The sequence below is a fragment of the Pleurodeles waltl genome, chromosome 8 (genome assembly GCF_031143425.1).
Source record: "Pleurodeles waltl isolate 20211129_DDA chromosome 8, aPleWal1.hap1.20221129, whole genome shotgun sequence".
Taxonomy (NCBI): domain Eukaryota; kingdom Metazoa; phylum Chordata; class Amphibia; order Caudata; family Salamandridae; genus Pleurodeles; species Pleurodeles waltl.
In genome coordinates, this window is record NC_090447.1 from 7,742,294 (window position 1) to 7,761,638 (window position 19,345).

Sequence of the window (19,345 nt, forward strand, 5' to 3'; positions counted from 1 at the left end):
GCATTTCTTTTGCCACCCATAGGGAGCTCTGACAATTCTTACACAGGCCTGCCACTGCAGCCTGAGTGAAATAACGTCCACGTTATTTCACAGCCATTTACCACTGCACTTAAGTAACTTATAAGTCACCTATATGTCTAACCTTTACTTAGTAAAGGTTGGGTGCTAAGTTACTTAGTGTGTGGGCACCCTGGCACTAGCCAAGGTGCTCCCACATCGTTCAGGGCAAATTCCCCGGACTTTGTGAGTGCTGGGACACCATTACACGCGTGTACTACACATAGGTCACTACCTATGTGTAGCTTCACAATGGTAACTCCGAATATGGCCATGTAACATGTCTAAGATCATGGAATTGCCCCCTCTATGCCATCCTGGCATTGTTGGCACAATCCCATGATCCCAGTGGTCTGTAGCACAGACCCTGGTACTGCCAAACTGCCTTTTCAGGGGTTTCACTGCAGCTGCCAACCCCTCAGACAGGTTTCTGCCCTCCTGGGGTCCAGCCAGGCTTGGGCCAGGAAGGCAGAACAAAGGACTTCCTCAGAGAGAGGGTGTTACACCCTCTCCCTTTGGAAAAAGGTGTGAAGGCAGGGGAGGAGTAGCCTCCCCAGCTTCTGGAAATGCTTTCATGGGCACATATGGTGCCCATTTCTGCATAAGCCAGTCTACACTGCTTCAGGGACCCCTCAGTCCTGCTCTGGCGCGAAACTGGACAAAGGAAAGGGGAGTGACCACTCCCCTGACCTGCACCTCCCCTGGGAGGTGCCCAGAGCTCCTCCAGTGTGCTCCAGACCTCTGCCATCTTGGAAACAGAGCTGCTGGCACACTGGACTGCTCTGAGTGGCCAGGGCCAGCAGGTGCCGTCAGAGACTCCTTCTGATAGGCTCCGTCAGGTGTTGCTAGCCTATCCTCTCTCCTAAGTAGCCAAACCCTCTTTTCTGGCTATTTAGGGTCTCTGCTTTAGGGAATTCCTTAGATAACGAATGCAAGAGCTCATCAGAGTTCCTCTGCATCTCTCTCTTCACCTTCTGCCAAGGAATCGACTGCTGACCGCGCTGGAAGCTTGCAAAAATGCAACAAAGTAGCAAAGACGACTACTGCGACACTAACGCTGATCCTGTCTCCTTCTCGACTGTTTTCCTGGTGGTGCATGCTGTGGGGGTAGTCTGCCTCCTCTCTGCACTAGACGCTCCGAAGAAATCTCCTGTGGGTCGACGGAATCTTCCCCCTGCAACCGCAGGCACCAAAGAACTGCATTACCGGTACCCTAGGTCTCCTCTCAGCACGACGAGCGAGGTCCCTTGAATCCAGCAACTCTGTCCAAGTGACTCCCACAGTCCAGTGACTCTTCAGTCCAAGTTTGGTGGAGTTGAGTCCTTGCCTCCCCACGCCAGACTGCATTGCTGGGAACTGCGTCTTTTGCAGCTGCTCCGGCTCCTGTGCACTTTTCCAGGATTTCCTTTGTGCACAGCCAAGCCTGGGTCCACGGCACTCTAACCTGCATTGCACGACCTCCTGAGTTGTCCTCCGGCGGCGTGGGACTCTTGTGCAACTTCGGGTGAGCACTGTTTCATGCCTCTTCGTAGTGCCTGTTCTGGCACTTCTCCGGGTGCTGCCTGCTTCTGAGAGGGCTCCTTGTCCTGCTGGAAGCCCCCTCTGTCCCCAGATGCAATTGGCGACATCCTGGTCCCTCCTGGGCCACAGCAGCATCCAAAAACCCTTACCGCACGATTTGCAGCTAGCAAGGCTTTTTTGCAGTCTTTCTTTAGGAAAACACTTCTGCACGACTCTTCACGACGTGGGACATCCATCCTCCAAAGGGGAAGTTTCTAGCCCTTGTCGTTCTTGCAGAATCCTCAGCTTCTACTTCCTAGTAGCAGCTTCTTTGCACCCACAGCTGGCATTTCCGGGGCATCTGCCCATCTCCGACTTGTTTGTGACTTTTGGACTTGGTCCCCTTGTTCCACAGGTCCTCTTGTCTGGAAATCCATCGTTGTTGCATTGCTGGTGTTGGTCTTTCCTGCAGAATTCCCCCATCACGACTTCTATGTCCTTTGGGGATCTTTAGTGCACTTTGCACTCACTTTTCAGGGTCTTGGGGTGGGCTATTTTTCTAACCCTCACTATTTTCTAATAGTCCCAGCGACCCTCTACAAGGTCACATAGGTTTGGGGTCCATTCGTGGTTCGCATTCCACTTTTGGAGTATATGGTTTGTGTTGCCCCTATCCCTATGTGTCCCCATTGCATCCTATTGTAACTATACATTGTTTGCACTGTTTTCTAAGACTATACTGCATATTTTTGGTATTGTGTACATATATCTTGTGTATATTTGCTATCTTCATACTGAGGGTACTCACAGATACTTTGGCATATTGTCATAAAAATAAAGTACCTTTATTTTTTAGTATATCTGTGTATTGTGTTTGCTTATGATATTGTACAAGTGACACTAGTGGTACTGTAGGAGTTTCACTCGTCTCCTAGTTCAGCCTAAGCTGCTCTGCTAACCTGCCATTATCTATCAGCCTAAGCTGCTAGACACCCTATACACTAATAAGGGATACCTGGGCCTAGTGCAAGGTGTAAGTACCCCTTGGTACTCACTACAAGCCAGTCCAGCCTCCTACACTTTTTGAATCCTTTATTTTTTTTGCTTTTCCATTTACTTTTTTATATTTTTTCTTTCTTCCTTTCTTCCTTCCTTCTATGTCTTCCCCTCTTTTTCCCAGCCAGCTCCATGGCAGAGGGCAGCAAAGGGAGTGGCGGCAACGATACGTCAGCTAGTCGCTTACCATGTGGACGTTGGCGCCATCAAAGGGGTGCAGCCAGCCTCATTTTCAATGAGGCAGAGGTGGCGGAACCTGTCTTTTTTGTGCGGTGCCACCTACCCTTCATGCTGGTAGCAGTCGGCAGGCCTTTGAGTGGTTATGCCCTTCAGATGCATCAATTGCTGTGGTGGAAGTTGTGCCGGTTGGTATGTTGGCTCACTGGGGTCCAGCGCATCCAGCAGCAGTTGATGCACCATTGGACAAACATAATCAACCATCAACAGGACCTGCTTGGCCTGCTGGGCATCGAGGTGTCGGGGCTCAGTGAGTTATCATAATTTATTTGTTGTGTGTGTTTCACAATGTTAGCTTTTTTCAAATAGCGTTGCTGACTCTCAGAGATGTTAAAGTTATGTTTATTTATTATGTGAGCCAATTTGAGCTAGAAGGGTGAGTCAGCGCTTGCTAATTGTACTCGTGGGTGAGCGGTTGAGCTGATTATTTAAGAAGCCATGCACACAGAGGCTCATTCTGTCACCAAGAATAAGATAGTGGCAGTAATAATAAGTAATATCAGCGAGCTAGCATTCTCTTCTCTTCTCTGTATCTTTCTTTATGTAGCTCATGCAGACTCTCCTGTAATGTTATCTGTTTTTAACCCCTGACTCCGTCTTGATCACTGATTCCATTTTGTGCTTAGCTTCAGGTGCCGTCACATCGGTGGCGCAGGTATTTTTCCACAAACTTGTTTTCTACACTGAACTTGTTTTCGCTCTTCTCACCAGAGCAGGGAACATATTGTGGGGGATGCGGAGGTGATAAGAGTGTACCAAGGTGAGAATGTTTTCAGCCGAGAAAGGTACAGCTCTCAGGAATGCGCATTGGTGCCTGGCCAGTTCTTTTGCATGTTTTCAACAAAGATCAAGTTCAGCCGGAATTTGAAATCAATAACCGAAGGGAGGGGTTGATTGCAAGAATCTTCCTCTTGAGTTATTTTAAGGTATATGAAGCGGGTAAAACTTAACACTGACACAGCGAAGATTATTTTGGGAGATTTGGATGCACTCAGCCATTCAGGGCTCCCTGGCTTGATGTATATATATATTCATTGTTGATATATTGCATTGTTTATGTCTGTTATTGTTTAACTGCTTTGAGTTTTTTACTGCATTCAAGTTAAATGCTTATTTTCATATTAAGGCCCTCATTACAACCCTGGCGGTCGGTGTTAAAGCGGTGGTAAGACCACCAACAGGCCGGCGGAAAAAAAATAGAATTATGACCGTGGCGGAAACCGCCAACATAGACAGCCACTTTAACGCTCCGACCGCCACAGTGGTAGAAACAAACAGCATGGTGGTCAACGCCAACAGACAGGCGGAAGACAATGTACCGCCAACACCATTATGACAGGCCAATCTGCCACCTTTTCTGGGGTGGATTCAACGCGAACAAAAACACGGCAGAAACAGGACTTGGAAGGGAAAACTCTCACCTCTACACCTCCCACAAGGAACCAGGACTCCATGGAGCTGGAACTCCAAATTCTCCCTGCAATTGTGTTTCTGCTCCTCTACCAGGAGCACGACCGACGGCGGCAACAACCACGGTGAGTACTGCACCTACAACACAGGGGAGGGGGGAGGGAAAGAGAGTGACACACACATGCAACATGCAACACCCCCACCCTCACACGTAACAGACACACAAATACATACTGAAATGTTACATTTCCCCCCCCCGAGAAGAACGCAAGGACAAAAGGAAATGATTTGAACAATTGTAATCAAGAAAAATCCATTACTCAAAAATATATATACACTATTAACAAATATGTACACCAAGAATTCAAGTCCATGTACTGCACCTACATAGTCCGTGGACCACTGGGCCCAAAATGCATGCGCGAGGCCCACAAAAGATACCGGATCCCAATGGAGAGAACACTGCAGGGGCATCAGATCGAAATAAAACAGGGACCTCAGGGGGAAGGGAAGGGGGGGCACCTCAGCCGCATGAGTGCATGACGCCAGCTCCACGAGGGGGCTCCATGCCCATTGATGTATCCTGGGGAGTGCAAAGCCACAGTCTCTCAAGTCTCTCCAGTGGGTGGCTTGCCCACTGCTTTATCCTGGGGAGTGCAAAGTCACAGTCTCTCAAGTCCCTCCAGTGGGTGGGTTGCCCACTGCTGTATCCTGGGGTGTGCAAAGCCACAGTCTCAAGTCTCTCCAGGGGTGGGTTGCCCACTGCTTTACCATCTGTGCCCATCAAAGCATTTCGAGGGGCTGGGGGAGGCTACTCCTCCCCAGCCCTGACACCTTTTTCCAAAGGAAGTCCTTTGTTCTGCCTTCCTGGGCCAAGCCTGGCTGGACCCCAGGAGGGCAGAAACAGAAGCTGTGCTCTGCATGAAGCATTCCTTGCAAAAGTGCATAGAAGCCCAAGCAGCTGCAGATCACGCAGTACACAGGATTACTGTCTGGCGTGGGGAGGCAAGGACTTACCTCCACCAAATTTGGACAGAAGGAACACTGGATGGTCGGGGTCACTTGGATCCAGCTCCTGTGTTCCAGGTACCACGCTCGTCAAGATGAGGGGACACAGAGGACCGGTGATGCAAAAGTTTGGTGCCTGCTTTAGCAGGGGGAAGATTCCGTTGACCCACGGGAGATTTCTTCTTGGCTTCCAGTGCAGGGTGATGGCAGACAGCCCTCAGAGCATGGACCACCAGGAAACAGTCGAGAAAGCCGGCATGATTAGGTGCTACAATGTTGCTGGTTGTCATCTTGCTACTTTGTTCCGGTTTGGCAGGCGTCCTGGAGCAGTCAGCAGTCGATCCTTGGCAGAAGCTGAAGAGAGAGATGCAGAGGAACTCTGGTGAGCTCTTGCATTTGTTATCTGACGAGAAACCCACAGGTGAGACCCTAAATATCCCTCAGAGGAGGATTGGCCACCTAACAAGGTAAGCACCTATCAGAAGTGGTCTCTGACATCACCTGCTGGCACTGGCCACTCAGTGGCTTCCATTGTGCATTCACACCTCTGCATTCAAGATGGCAGAGGTCTGGGACACACTGGAGGAGCTCTGGGCACCATCCCTGGAGTGGTGATGGATAGCGGAGTGGCCACTCCCCTTTCCTTTGTCCAGTTTTGCGCCAGAGCAGGGGCTGGGGTATCCCAGAACCGTGGTAGACTGGCTTATGCAAGGAGGGCACCATCTGTGCCCTTCAAAGCATTTCCATAGGCTGGGGGAGAACAAAACAAATTTTGTTGATATTTTGCTGAAACAGAAAAGTACATAACACAAAAAAAGGGTCACATCCGCACCAAGCAAATTGTTCTACAATATGCACAGGTAAGATAGTTAGCACAGACACATTTCTAATGGTAACTGGTGCTCGTGATGACAGGCTGCCCCACGGTAAGTTGCCTATGATCCAGGCTCTGACCCAACACCCCGGTCTTCCTCTCACCTCCCCCAGACCCTCTTGTATTTGCCCGGCATCCTCTTCCTTCATATACGAGTTTCTCCCGTTGGGCACACCAGTCTACCCCACGGCGCCATTTGGCCAACATCTGAGCCACCTCCGCTTTCCAATCGGCCACAGTGTCTCTTTTGGCCACCAGACCTGCCACTCCCAGGAGTAGTCGATCGGCCTTCCTAGCCCCCACTCCCTCCATAAACCCCAATAAGAGCGGCAGAGGGGCCGCGGTCACCTCCACCTGGAGGACTCCAGAAATCTCACCCACTACCGCCTTCCTGTGAGTGGCAATGGTCGGACAGGCCCACACCATATGATAAAAGTCGGCTTCAGGGCCAGAGCATCATGGACAGTCAGCGTTGGGTCTAAGACCTGCCTTATGTAGGCTAATGGGTGTGAGGTATGCTATGTGTAGGTAGTATGCCTGTAACGCACAGAAGTGGGTGGTCAGAGACAGGGTCCTAGGGGTCATCAGCGCCTCCCTCCAGTCCTCCTCATCTAAGGGGCCCAGCCACTCCTCCAACCTTCGTGGGAGCTTATCTAATGGTTGAGCAGTGTTGGTAACCAGAGACCGATAAATATGCGACCTCCCCCTTACCCAGACCTCCCATTAACACTTTCGCCTCCATGAGAATGAACTCAGGGAGGAACCCACCCACCCGGATATGTACGCGCAACACGTGCTGGAGTTGCAGGTATTTGTGAAACTGGGTCTTATTAAGCAAAAAGTGCTGCTGAAGTTCTTTAAAGGACTGCATCTGTGGCCCCTCCCAAACATCCCCAAGTAGTGAGATTCCTATAAGGTCCAATCTCTGAAACCCCACCAGGGCCGAAACCTCCACCAACCACCCCCATGCCACAATGGGGTCTGCTGGGTGAGGTGGGTCCACTGCCCTGACGCCCTCTGAGCCTCACGCCAGCCCATCAAAACCACCCTCGTCACATCCGGCATGGCGTGGGGGAGGCCATCCAGTTGTCCGAGCACCCTGGAGAAACCCATTGTCTGCAGTTCCAGTTGGTACGCCAGGTCTGACCAACCCCCCGCCATCCAGTCGTTTCTCAGTAGTAGATGCATTGCTAGGTAGCAGTAGTAGATGTTAGACATCCCCAACCCACCCTCGTAAACGTCCCTTTGGCAAGTGCTAAGCACTAGCCTGGGTCGGGTGCTACACCTAAAAAACTGTTGTACTACAGAATCCATTTCTTTGAACCACCTCTGAGGCACTGCATAAGGGAAATTTTGCAACATGTAAAGTAACCGGGGGAGTACCATCATTTTATAGAGTGCTATTCTACCCAGCAAGTTGAGGGGCAAGGCCCGCCAGTGCTGGAGATCATCTTTGTCCCGTCGGATGAGTGAAGAGATGTTATGCGCCAAGGCCAGCTCCGGAAGCAAGGCCTCCTGCACCCCCAGGTATCTGAAGCTGTTCCGTTTAGTGGGGAAGTCTTGCTGCCAATCCACACAGTCCCTGGAGGGGTGTAACTGCACCAATAGGAATTTACCAGGGTTTAGGGTCAACCCGGAGGTCTCCGAGAACAGGCCCAGGATTTGTAGTGCCCGGGGCCCGCTGAGGGCAGGGTTCACTAGAAAAAGAAGCACGTCATCTGCATAAAGTGCCACACGGTCTTCCGGCCCCATGGGCCAAGACCACCTATCTATCTGGGGGCCCTCTCTCAGTAATTTTGCCAAGGGCTCCATCGCCAGCGTGAAGAGAATTGGGGACAGGCGACACCCCTGGCGGGTGCCCGACGAATGGGGAACGGGTCTGAAATCACTCCATTTACCTGCACTCGCGCAGTTGGATTAGAGTAGAGGAGTTTCACTAGGCCACGAAACCTAGGGCCGATCCCCGTATTCAATAACGCCTGTTCTAGGTGTTCCATTCCACAGTGTCAAAAGCCTTGTCGAAGTCTAGTAAGAGGAGCACCAATGGAGGGGGGTCAGAAGCCTCCGGTGGGCCAGCACCAAATACAGGCGTCTAATGCAGTGCCTCGTGCTTCGCCAGGACAACATCCCCTTCAATCTGGCTGCAAGGATCGTGGACAACACCTTACTCTCAGTATTGAGAAGGGAGATGAGGTGATAGGCAGAGCAATGGCGTGAGGGGGGCTAGTCTTGAGAATCACCATGATGGTGGCCTGATCGAGGCCCGGGGGAAAGCAGCCTGCCTTTTCGGCCTCCTCGTCCATAGCGAGCAGGTGGGGGCCTAGGATATCACTGCACTTGCTGTAGAGTTCCGCCGGAAAGCCATCCGGGCCTGGCGTCTTGCCCGGTACTAGTTTCGCAAACGCTTCCCCGACCTCCTCGAGGCTGACGGGCTCATTCAGGCTGCACCTCTGTGCCGGCGAATGTTTAGGGAGAACAACATCTCCCAACAAGGGGGCCTCCCTCTCCGATTTCAGCCGGGGCCGCTCATCGTAATGTCTCGTATAATATAGGGCAAAGCTCTGCGCAATTTCGCTAGGCGTTTTTTAAAGTGCCCACGACTCGTCAACTATCTCAGGGATAACTATCTGCCAGTGGCTGGGTCACTAACCAATGCAGGAACTTACCGTTTTTATCCCCCCAACCGTACACATGGGCTGCGGATGCTCACCAGATATGCTTTGCTGTTTCAAGATCTAAGGCCCTCATTACGACCCTGGCAGACGGGGGAGAAGTGGCGGTAAAACCGCCAACAGGCCGGCGGAAGAAAAATGGAATTATAACCATGGCAGTTACCGCCATGGCCATCAGCCACTTCTCCACTCTGACCACCAGGGGCAGTGACGACCGTTGGGCTGGAGACTTCGGTCTCCAGCCCGGCGGCCGTCACCAGACCGCCGGCGGTATCAGGACCCTGCATACCACCATGGATTTCGGGTGGTTTGGAACCGCCACAAAATCCATGGCATTAGGCATTATCAGTGCCAGGGAATTCCTTCCCTGGCACTGATAGGGGTCTCCCCAACCCCCCCTCCCCACCCCTAAGTCCTCCCCATACACCCCCCCACTCCCTTGCCACCTCCCAAAGGTGGCAGGACCCCCCACCCCACCCCCGCCCCCCAACATGCACATACACACACCCCTACACGCACACATACACTACAACACATACCCGCACACATACAGACATGCACACAGACTGACCCACACACATTTACAATACACACAACGACCTCCTGCATGCATACACGCACTCACACACCTCCTCACACGCACACCCCCATGCACGCACACAACACACAACACCTCCCACCCCCTCCCCTTACCTTGTCCGTTCATCCTCCGGGAGGGGACAGGATCCATGGGGGCTGCTCCGCTGCCAGCTCGCCGTCACCAGAACACCACCACACCGAATCATGGGACGTGATTCGGTGGGCGGTGTTCTGATGACGGGGCGGTGGAGGTGGAGAAGCCTCCACTTCCCCACCGACTGCCAGTATGGCTGCGGGCGGCTCTCAGTCCGAAAAATGATGGCAGGGCTGCCAGGAGTCATAATACGCTGCGTGGAAAACCGCCTGCACTAGCGGTTTTCAGCACGGCTGTACCTCGGCGGTCTTTAAAAAAAGACCACCGGGGTCGAAATGAGTGCCCAAGTGTTTAATCTCATCTCTAACCAGGGCAAGTTGCCTGCTGTGGAGGCCTGTGCAGAAACAGCGAGCTGCCTCTCGAGCCGTGATGCCTTAGACTCGAGGGCTGATACCTTAAGGTTGCGTGCCCATTCCTGCACCCACAGGAGATATTTAGCCTGTCCCCAGAGGGCAGCCTTGCACGCCACCCAGACCATGCTAGGTGATTGCACCGACCCCACAGTGTGATCAAATTATTGAGTGAGGTGATCTTTCACTGCCTGGGTACACTCCCTATCTTGGAGATGCCAGGCATTCAGGCGTCACACCGGGCGCCGAGTGGGGTCTGTATCCCCCAGACAGATTTATAGTGGTGCATGGTCCGAGACCCCATGCGGCAATATCTCCGTTCCAGTGATGCTGAAGACATCTAGTGCTGGCATGAAAATGAGGTCAATTCTGGCATGTGTATGATGTGCCGCCAACGTGTGAGTGTACTGTCGTTCTCTGGAAAGCCATAGTCGCCAAACCTCGCCGAGGCTCTCAGCCCAATCCTTCAAACCCAATACCTGATGGGAGCGACCTGTGGACACCGGGCCTGAGATATCCAACTCTGGGTTCAGAACTGCACTGAAGTCTCCCCCCAGCAGGGTCAGCCCAGGAGGGGGCATACCTGCAAAGCATGCTAAAAAACGCAGACCTTTTAATCTTGTCCAGGAGCCCGTTCAAGTTCCATGAAAGAACCTGTGCCAGGGGCAAAGGAAACTGCGCGTGAGGCGAGCTAGTGAAGGCATGTGTCGCATGTCTGCCTGCGGACCTGGGTGTGACCACCTAAAGGAAACAAAAGTAAAGTGACAACAACCTAACCCTGGTGGAACACAAAAAATATGCAACATGTATAACTCCCCACCCCTCCCCATACTTCCACCCCTGAAGCATCTGTCGCCCAAAAACCCAACCAAAACCTGGGAACCAAACTGTCTGTTCTGTGGTGTGGTGGACTCCTCCATTCAGCCAGATGCCTGCAATCCAGCCCCCCATTCCACCCGCAGCCAACAGTAAGCGGGCGACAAGCACCCCAGGCCAAATCACCAGGAGGCAGTTTGAATGTCTTGCCTTTCAAGCAAGAGAGTCCGGCTGAGCCGGTCCTCCTCCACCGCCTGCGTGGGTCCCCCGGCCACTGGGGTAGCCAAAGAAGCTTCTCCGGCCAGATGGCCGGGCCCCCGCGCGAATCCTCGGCAGACGGGCTGCTTGGACCATTCCTCTTCCGGCAGCGGGACGTGCTGCGTCCGCACCCTCCATGTGTGTCTGTAGGGGCCACCGGGCCAGGACCTAGGGTGCCCCCCAGACCAGGGGGGCCCCTCCTGGCCAGCCGTCCCTCCTCAGTCAGCCAGTTCCACGCTGCTTCAGGTGAGTCAAAGAAGAAGGACTTTCTGTCCATGAGGACTTTAAGGCTAGCGGGGAAAAGGAGTATATAGGTTAACTGAATTGCCCTGAGTTTTTGCTTAACACCCTCGTAGGAGCGGCATCGGACTGGACCTCGCGGGTATAATCCGGAATATTAGGATCTTGTGGTTGTTCCAACGGAGGTCTGGGCACAGTCTAGCCTCCTTCAAGATGATGTCACGGTCTTTGAAGTTCAGGAAGCAGGCGACCATTGGCCTCCTGGGTCCCCAAGGTGGGGGTCTGGGTGCGAGTGCCCTTTGAGCCTGCTCAATTGCAAACCAGGGGGACAGGCGCTGCTCCGGCGTCCAGGATCAAATCCAGCTCTCCAAAAACTCAAGCGCCTGGTCCGCCTCCGCTCCCTCTGGGAACCCAACGAAGCGCATGTTATTACGCCTGGAGGGGTTCTCTCCGTCTTCTGCTTGGCGGTGCAGCTCACCTGCGTGGGTCAGCAACTGGGCAACCTTGGACTTGAGGTCTGTAAGCTCGTCCTCTGCCTGGGATACACGACCCACGACCTCTATGATGCAGCCCACCGCCGTCCACAGGTCTTGTCGCAACAGGCCCACATCCTTGCGCACTTTTCCAATCATAGTCTCTACCACCCGTTGCAAGGAGTGGATAGCTTGGAGGATCACGTCCACCCGGTCCACTGTGGACCCCCGCTACGTGAGGTCACTCACACCCTGGGGGTCGTTTGTGTGGTGAACTGGTCAATGCGCTGCTGGGACGCCAGGGGCTGCCTGCCAGGCCTGTCTTTTCCCATAATGTCTCACTGGATCAAAAGCTCCTTAGCACTCCCATCATCTTATACTCCTCTCCTAGGGGCACACCCCGGTAATCAGCACTACGGAGGCCGCGAATCTGGGGGGAGAGCATCTGCTTCTCAAGCACCCCCCACCTCCCTCCGCTCACCTTGCTCTCCAGCCGGAGGGTCGCCCTCCCAGACGGGTTACCCAATTTCACCAGTCTTCTCAGTGGTGCACTACCGGCTGCCCCGGCCTTTTCCACACCACTCCTCCTGGTCTGCCACGGGCCCAGGTCGTATGGCCCCGCATCACCATCACCACTTCTCCCTGCACCTGAGCCCACGCAGCCAGGAGCTCCCCAGACCAGGACCATCCACTGCGCCCAAGACTCTTCTCCTGTAATCTGGGAGGGGGACCCACCGGCATCGTCAGGCCCGCAAAACACGCAGCAACAAGCGCCTCCCACGGGGCCACAACAGCACCACTGGGCCTGGGACTCAGGCCCAACCGGCCACCGCCACCTCACTGCTCCTCAGGCCGCGGTTCTTTATGCTGCATCACGTATCGGGGCAGGCCGCAGCCCAGCTCAGGCCGCGGCCACCGCTCATCGTCCGGTCTGGCCCAGCTGCAGGCCAGAGCCCGCCTGACCCCCACCCGTCGCGTGGGTTCTCCGCTGCCGACCACTCCTCCTGCTGTCCTCTGCACCCGACCTCCACTCCAGAAGGCCCCCTCTTGGGGTGGCCGCACCGCCGAAGACCAAGCCCCCTCCTGGTCGCGGTTCACTATCCCAGCGGCAGCTGCGCCCCGCTCACCCAGGCCGCGCTGTGGGAAAGTACCATCTTGCCTGGCATGTTACCCCCATTTTTACTGTATGTATGTTTGTTTTTGCCTATGTGTCATGGGATCCTGCTAGTCAGGACCCCAGTGCTCATAAAGTATGCCCTGTATGTGTTCCCTGTATGGGACCTAAGTGTATCACTGAGGCTCTGCTAACCAGAACCTCAGTGTTTATGCTCCCTCTGCTTGTAAAATTGTCACTGCAGGCTAGTGACTAATTTTACCAATTCTGATTGGCACACTGGAACACCCTTATAATTCCCTTGTATATGGTACCTAGGTATTGGGGTTCCAGGAGATCCCTATGGGCTGCAACATTTATTTTGCCACCCATAGGGAGCTCAGACAATTCCTACACAGGACTGCCACTGCAGCATGAGTGAAATAACGTCCCCGTTATTTCACAGCCATTTTACACTGCACTTAAGTAACTTATAAGTCACCTATATGTCTAACCCTCACTTAGTGAAGGTTAGGTGCGAAGTTACTTAGTGTGTGGGCACCCTGGTACTAGCCAAGGTGCCCCCACATTGTTCAGGGCAAATTCCCTGGACCTTGTGAGTGCGGGGACACCATTACACATGTGCACTACATATAGGTCAATACCTATACATAGCGGGTCTCCAGCATAGAGCCCGGGTACTGCCAAACTAACTTTCCGGGGTCTCCTCTGCAGCTACTGCTGCTGCCAACCCCTCAGACAGGTTTCTACCCTCCCTGGGGCCTGGGCAGCCTGGTCCCAGAAAGGCAGAACAAAGGATTTCCTCTGAGAGAGGGTGTCACACCCTCTCCCTTTGGAAATAGGTGTGAAGGGCCTGGGAGAAGTAGCCTCTCCTGGCATCTGGAAATGCTTTGAAGGGCACAGATGGTGCCCTCCATGCATAAGCCAGTCTACACTGGTTCAGGGATCCCCCAGCCATGCTCTGGCACGAAACTGGACAAAGGAAAGGGAAGTGACCACTTCCCTCACCAGCACCTCCCAGGGGAGGCGCCCAGAGCTCCTCCAGTGTGTCCCAGACCTCTGCGATCTTGGATGCAGAGGTGTGAGGGCACAATGGACAGCTCTGAGTGGCCAGTGCCAGCAGGTGACATCAGAGACCCCTCCTGATAGGTGCTTACCTTTCTCTGTAGCCAATCCTCCTCTGTGGGCTATTTAGGGTCTCTCCTGTGGGCATCTCACCAGATAACAAATGCAAGAGCTCATCTCAGTTCCTCTGCAATTCCCTCTTCGACTTCTGCCAAGGAACCACCCGTGACTACTCCAGGACACCTGCATTACCTCAACAAAGTAGCAAGAAGAATACCAGCAACATTCGAGCGCCTCATCCTGCCCGTTTTCTCGACTGTTTCCTGGTGGTGCATGATCTGAGGGCTGTCTGCCTTCACCCTGCACTGGAAGCCAAGAAGAAATCTCCCGTGGGTCGACGGAATCTTCCCCCTGCTAAGGCAGGCACCAAACTTCTGCATCACCGGTCCTCTGGGTCCCCTCTCATCCTGACGAGCGTGGTCCCTGGAACACAGGAGCTGGGTCCAAGTGGCCCATCTGTCCCAATTTGGTGGAGGTAAGTCCTTGCCTCCACCAAACCAGACAGTATTCCTGCGTACTGCATGAACTGCAGCTGCTCGGGCTTCTGTGCACTTTTGCAAGACTTCCTTTGTGCACAGCCTAGCCCAGGTTCCCAGCACTCCGTCCTGCATTGCCCAACTTGCTGAATTGGACTCCGACGTCGTGGGACCCTCCTTTGTTGCTCTGAGTCGACTGTCGTCCTCAGATCTTCTTAGTGCCTGTTCAGGTGCTTCTGCGGGTGCTGCCTGCTTCTGCATGGGCTCTCTGTGTTGCTGCACGCCCCCTCTGTTTCCTCCTCCAATGGGTGACCTCCTGGTCCTTCCGAGGCCCTAGCAGCACCTAAAATCCTCAACCGCAACTCTTGCAGCTAGCAAGGCATGTTTGTGTTCTTTCTGCATGGAAATAACTCTGCACCCTCCAGCACGCCGTGGGACATCTTCTGACCAAAGGAGAAATTCCTGGCACCTTCCGTTGTTGCAGAATCTGCCCCCCCGGACACTTGCGTGACTCTTGGACTTGGTCCCCTTCCTTTACAGGTCCTCAGGTCCAGGAATCCGTCTTCAGTGTTTTGCAGTCAGTTGTTGTCTTGCAGAATCTCCCAGCTCAACTTTACTGTCTTTCTGGGGTAGTAGGGTAACTTTACTCCTACTTTTCAGGGTCTTGGGGTGGGGTATCTTGGACACCCTTAGTGTTTTCTTACACTCCAAGCGACCCTCTACACACTACACTAGGCCTGGGGTCCATTCGTGGTTCGCATTCCACTTTGAGTATATGGTTTGTGTTGCCCCTAGGCCTATGTCTACCTATTGCATTCTATTGTGATTCTACATTGTTTACACTACTTTTCTTACTGTTACTTACCTGCTTTAGGTTTGTGTACATATAACTTGTGTATATTACTTACCTCCTAAGTGAGGTTATCCTCTGAGATACTTTTGGCATATCGTCACTAAAATAAAGTACCTTTATTTTTAGTAACTCTGTGTATCGTGTTTTCTTATGATATTGTGCATATGACACCAGTGGTATAGTAGGGGCTTTGCATGTCTCCTAGTTCAGCCTAAGCTGCTCTGCTATAGCTACCATCTATCAGCCTAAGCTGCTAGAAACACCTCTAATCTACTAATAAGGGATAAGTGGACCTGGCACAAAGTGTAAGTACCACAAGGTACCCACTATAAGTCTGGCCAGCCTCCTACACGCTCCCGGCGCTGTCTTCCCGCGGCTCTTCCACTGCTCCTTCGCACCCCCCACTGGGTCCACCTCCACCCCGGATCTCACATCAGTTCGGCGGCTGGGTAGTTTGGGCGTGGGATGGCGGGGGCTTCCCAACGGCAGATGACAGAGGGGTCCGGAGCACTCTCAGAGTGCGACCGCTATTTTGACGCCAGAATCCACGACTCCGCTGTGCTAGATTCTTCCTCACACATGTCCTGTGCATGCACAGAACCAGATCTAGTGCTTGGAACCATCTCCCACTACACATCAGAGCCGCCTACTCCTTTCTTGAGTTCAGCAAGAGGCTGAAGACCTAGCTCTTCGTGTACCCCTCACCCCACTCCCACCCTGGGTTTGTCTAGGCAAACACCCCTACTCAGTGCCAGGATACCCCCTTTGTGATAGTCTGCTCTATAAATGTGCATGATATAGCCTTTATGTTCACTGGACTTCAGGAGAGTCTCACTATATTTCTTCCAGTCCGGTCAGATTTTACTTTAAGCTTCCGGTGTTCTCTTTCCCAGTCCGTAGATTGTGTGATTTTCTCCTCTACTGTTTCTAACCTGTTTCGAGCTGCATTTCTTGTGAGTTAAATTTTCTATATCATTTCACAAGGGAGGTATATCTGGGGCCCCCTTAACTGTGGGATCTTCCACAGCCCCAAAGTTTGTTTGATTGGTGTCAATGCTCTCTCTTGATGGTGTGTAGTGTAACTACCGGCATTTTGGTTGTCTGGTGGTCTTTTCAGTTTTTGTGTGGGTTTTCACCATTATTTCTGCAATAAGTAACTGTCTGGCCTGCCTTTAGCCAGACATCTAACACCTGTTTGTGTTTCTTTTTCGGCTCTTCTCCTGGGGCGGGTTATGGTATTCAGGTGTTGAGTGAGTCCAGAGTTGCTCAGTTACTTTGAATAAGGATGATGTGCCTCTTCGGCTCACCTGGGGTATGGTACCTGGTGTGTCGCTGTGGTGGAGCTCAGTGGCATGGTGGGTGAGATCTGTTTAGATTGCTGTGGAGTTTATTGTGGTTTTATACTGCTTTAATTAGTTCTTCAGTATTGCCCTGATATGTACTCCGAGCGGTTATTTCCGCTTCTGAAATGGTCTCAGAGGGTCCTGTGTGGTCATACAGTGGTATTGGTTCGGAGAAACTGCTTCAGGGGTGAGCCTCAGCGGTGACCTCTCACCTGAGGGGTCCTCGCTTTCTCACCCTCCCCCCCTTCTTTTTCGCCTCAGTCTTGGGGTTTCCTTTACAAAGACTGTGTCGTTGTCACAAGGCCTGACTCTCATTATTCTATCATTCATTGGGTTTCTAACTGAGGGTGAGGTGATACAAACCCACCCTTACCTCCACCCACCCGAGTCCTGCAATCTGGGGGTGCTGCTGATGAACTGTGGGCCTTTGGCATCTGGGCTGTCACTGTGGCTGAGCAGAGCTCTGTTTATTCTCTGCCCCTCGCAGGTCATTCTCCAGTAGTGGGGGCTTTGCAGGAGGCAGTGCGCCCCTCTTCAGGAAAGTCACGTGGTTTCCTCGAAAGCAGTCCAAGTTAAGTTTCGCTTTAGTATTGTTCAGTCTTCGAAACTCCCCCTCCCCAACAACTCTCAACCTCCTACAGGCACTGCCCCGGAATAAAGGGGGGTGTTCCTGGCTCCGTCCTGGCCCTGCAGTGCACAGGATGTGCGCTCAGATCTCTCTGGCTATGCACGGAGCAGCAGGAGGACGGAATCACGACAGAACCAGGGGGCCTGGGGTACCGGGACGGCGCCAAGGAGACAGAGGAAGGGCAGGTAAGAGGGGCCAAACTCTGGCGGGGGGAGGGCATTGGGGGCGAATAACAAAGGACCCCGCGTCCTGGCACTAAGCACAACGATTGTGACTGACAGTTTCAGCTGTGTGGTGTGAAACCAAATGTGACATTTGGAAGCGGGGCTGACTCAGACTTTAATCCTTCTGGTACCGTACTGCCAGTGTGCTGATAATACTATTTGTTGAGAGTGAACTTAGTTGGGGAATATATACTAATACTCGTGTGTTCCGTCAGCAGGCAACTGCTTCCAATGCGATAAAACACATAATAATGAATTTCATGGAGCACGTTTGCCATATTCAGTGGTGTAAACAGCTGGTGCTATTAATTCCCAGAGGGTCCTCGGGATCAGGGGTTCAAGCTGGCTTCTTGTAGGGATACCTGGGGTAACTAGCAGGCAGCCCCCCAAAACCCGATGAGAGGAGGTGCGGCACCGATGTTTGTGTAAATCCCAGGTCACTGGTCTTGTTCCCACAGCACCTGCGGCTGCAGAGGGCGCCACAGAGCCATAGGTGGGTAGATAGGTGCTGCCCTCCTCAGCTGGCACACACTCAGGCTGCCTGGCACCAGCATGGTGCCACGCTATGTGAGTGCCCAGCACATCTTCCGTACAGGAAGGATCTCTTCCAGACACAGTACTATGCTGCTATGCTGAGACATCGCTTGGAACTGTTCCCATTGTGGGTGTGAGCTGTGCTGTGCACATGCAATGCTTAGAAAGTTACAAGAAGTAGAAACATTTCTGTTGTTAGTGGCTGCCTCAGTAAGACGGTGTTGTGTGTTGCCTAGCCCTGAGTGCCATGTTGTTGAGAGGATTTTGCATAAAACAAAACATGGGTGGTGGTTGTGTGGGATTGCCTGGGTATCACCCACGGGACCCCCCAGGACTTAGAGTAGCTCACGGGACTATTTTTGTTACTTTCACGGCTTCTTTTCAGCGCAAAGTTTGCTGCAAAGTAAATACTTTACCACAACCTTGCACCACAATGGGGCACATTTTGTGGCTTTATGGCAACACAGAATTGCTGATAGATTTTCTCCATTTTGTCCCGAGAAGTGATGAGAGGAACACATTTCAGCCACGTTAGACGAGGACAGGCTATATCACAATAAGTGCACTGGTGTGCTAAAAAGAAACGTAAACCATTTTACCACTTTCCACGTGTGACACGGAATGGATCCACTGGAGTGAATTGATTTGCACTAGTCCTTCGTGCAGGAAAGACTTTTCGTGACACATTGTTCGTGGACACACTTCTGAACACGCAGAGTGCATTTCTATTATTGATAAATGAATTTATACCTTTATGATGTTTCAAAAAGAAGCCGTAGTGCGCGGCCATGCCTTTTCTCTTGTACACAAATCTCACTGGGTTGTCCGGTTTTGCTGCTGATGTAATACAACTGGATGAAATAGATGTTGACCTACTCCCTGCTCCATCTTTTTCAGCTGAAAAGTACCTTCTCCGGCTTCTGTTACAAACACAGCGAGAATAAGGTAAGCTTGTGCCTGTCCAGAAAGATTTTTCCTATTTCCCAATGTGCAAAGGTATCTGAAGCCAAAGGTACTAAAAAAAACATATATTCACTCAAACAACCAAATGTTACAGGGAGGTTATAGTTAGGCTCAATTTTCATTCGTACAAAACCATAGAAATTCAGCAGTTATAGTTACCTGAGCTAAGTACAACTACACCCCCACAATGTACCTCGCATATTACATCACTCTTGGCATGACTGTCTGAGTGAGTCTGTGACTCAGTGAGTGAGTCTCTGAGTGGGTATGTGAGTGGGTGTGAGAGTCTTTGAGTATGTTTGCAACTGGATATATGAGTGTCTGAGTGAGTCTGTGAGTCAGTGCGTGAGTCTCTGAGTGGGTATGTGAGTGTTTATGAGAGTGGGCGCATGAGTGTCTGA

At 52.4% G+C, this 19,345-nt stretch overlaps 1 protein-coding gene across 3 annotated transcripts in view; it reads left to right on the plus strand.

Annotated features, from left to right (window-relative positions):
- The first annotated feature begins 17,177 nt into the window (after positions 1–17,177).
- LOC138249662 (putative nuclease HARBI1) overlaps positions 17,178–19,345 on the plus strand; it is a 382,913-nt gene continuing 380,745 nt past the window's right edge. For all 3 annotated transcript variants that reach the window (XR_011194831.1, XM_069203622.1, XM_069203623.1), the window contains exons 1-2: positions 17,178–17,408; positions 18,879–18,926. The gene's annotated coding sequence lies outside the window, so the exon portion shown is untranslated. The remainder of the gene's footprint in view (positions 17,409–18,878; positions 18,927–19,345) is intronic.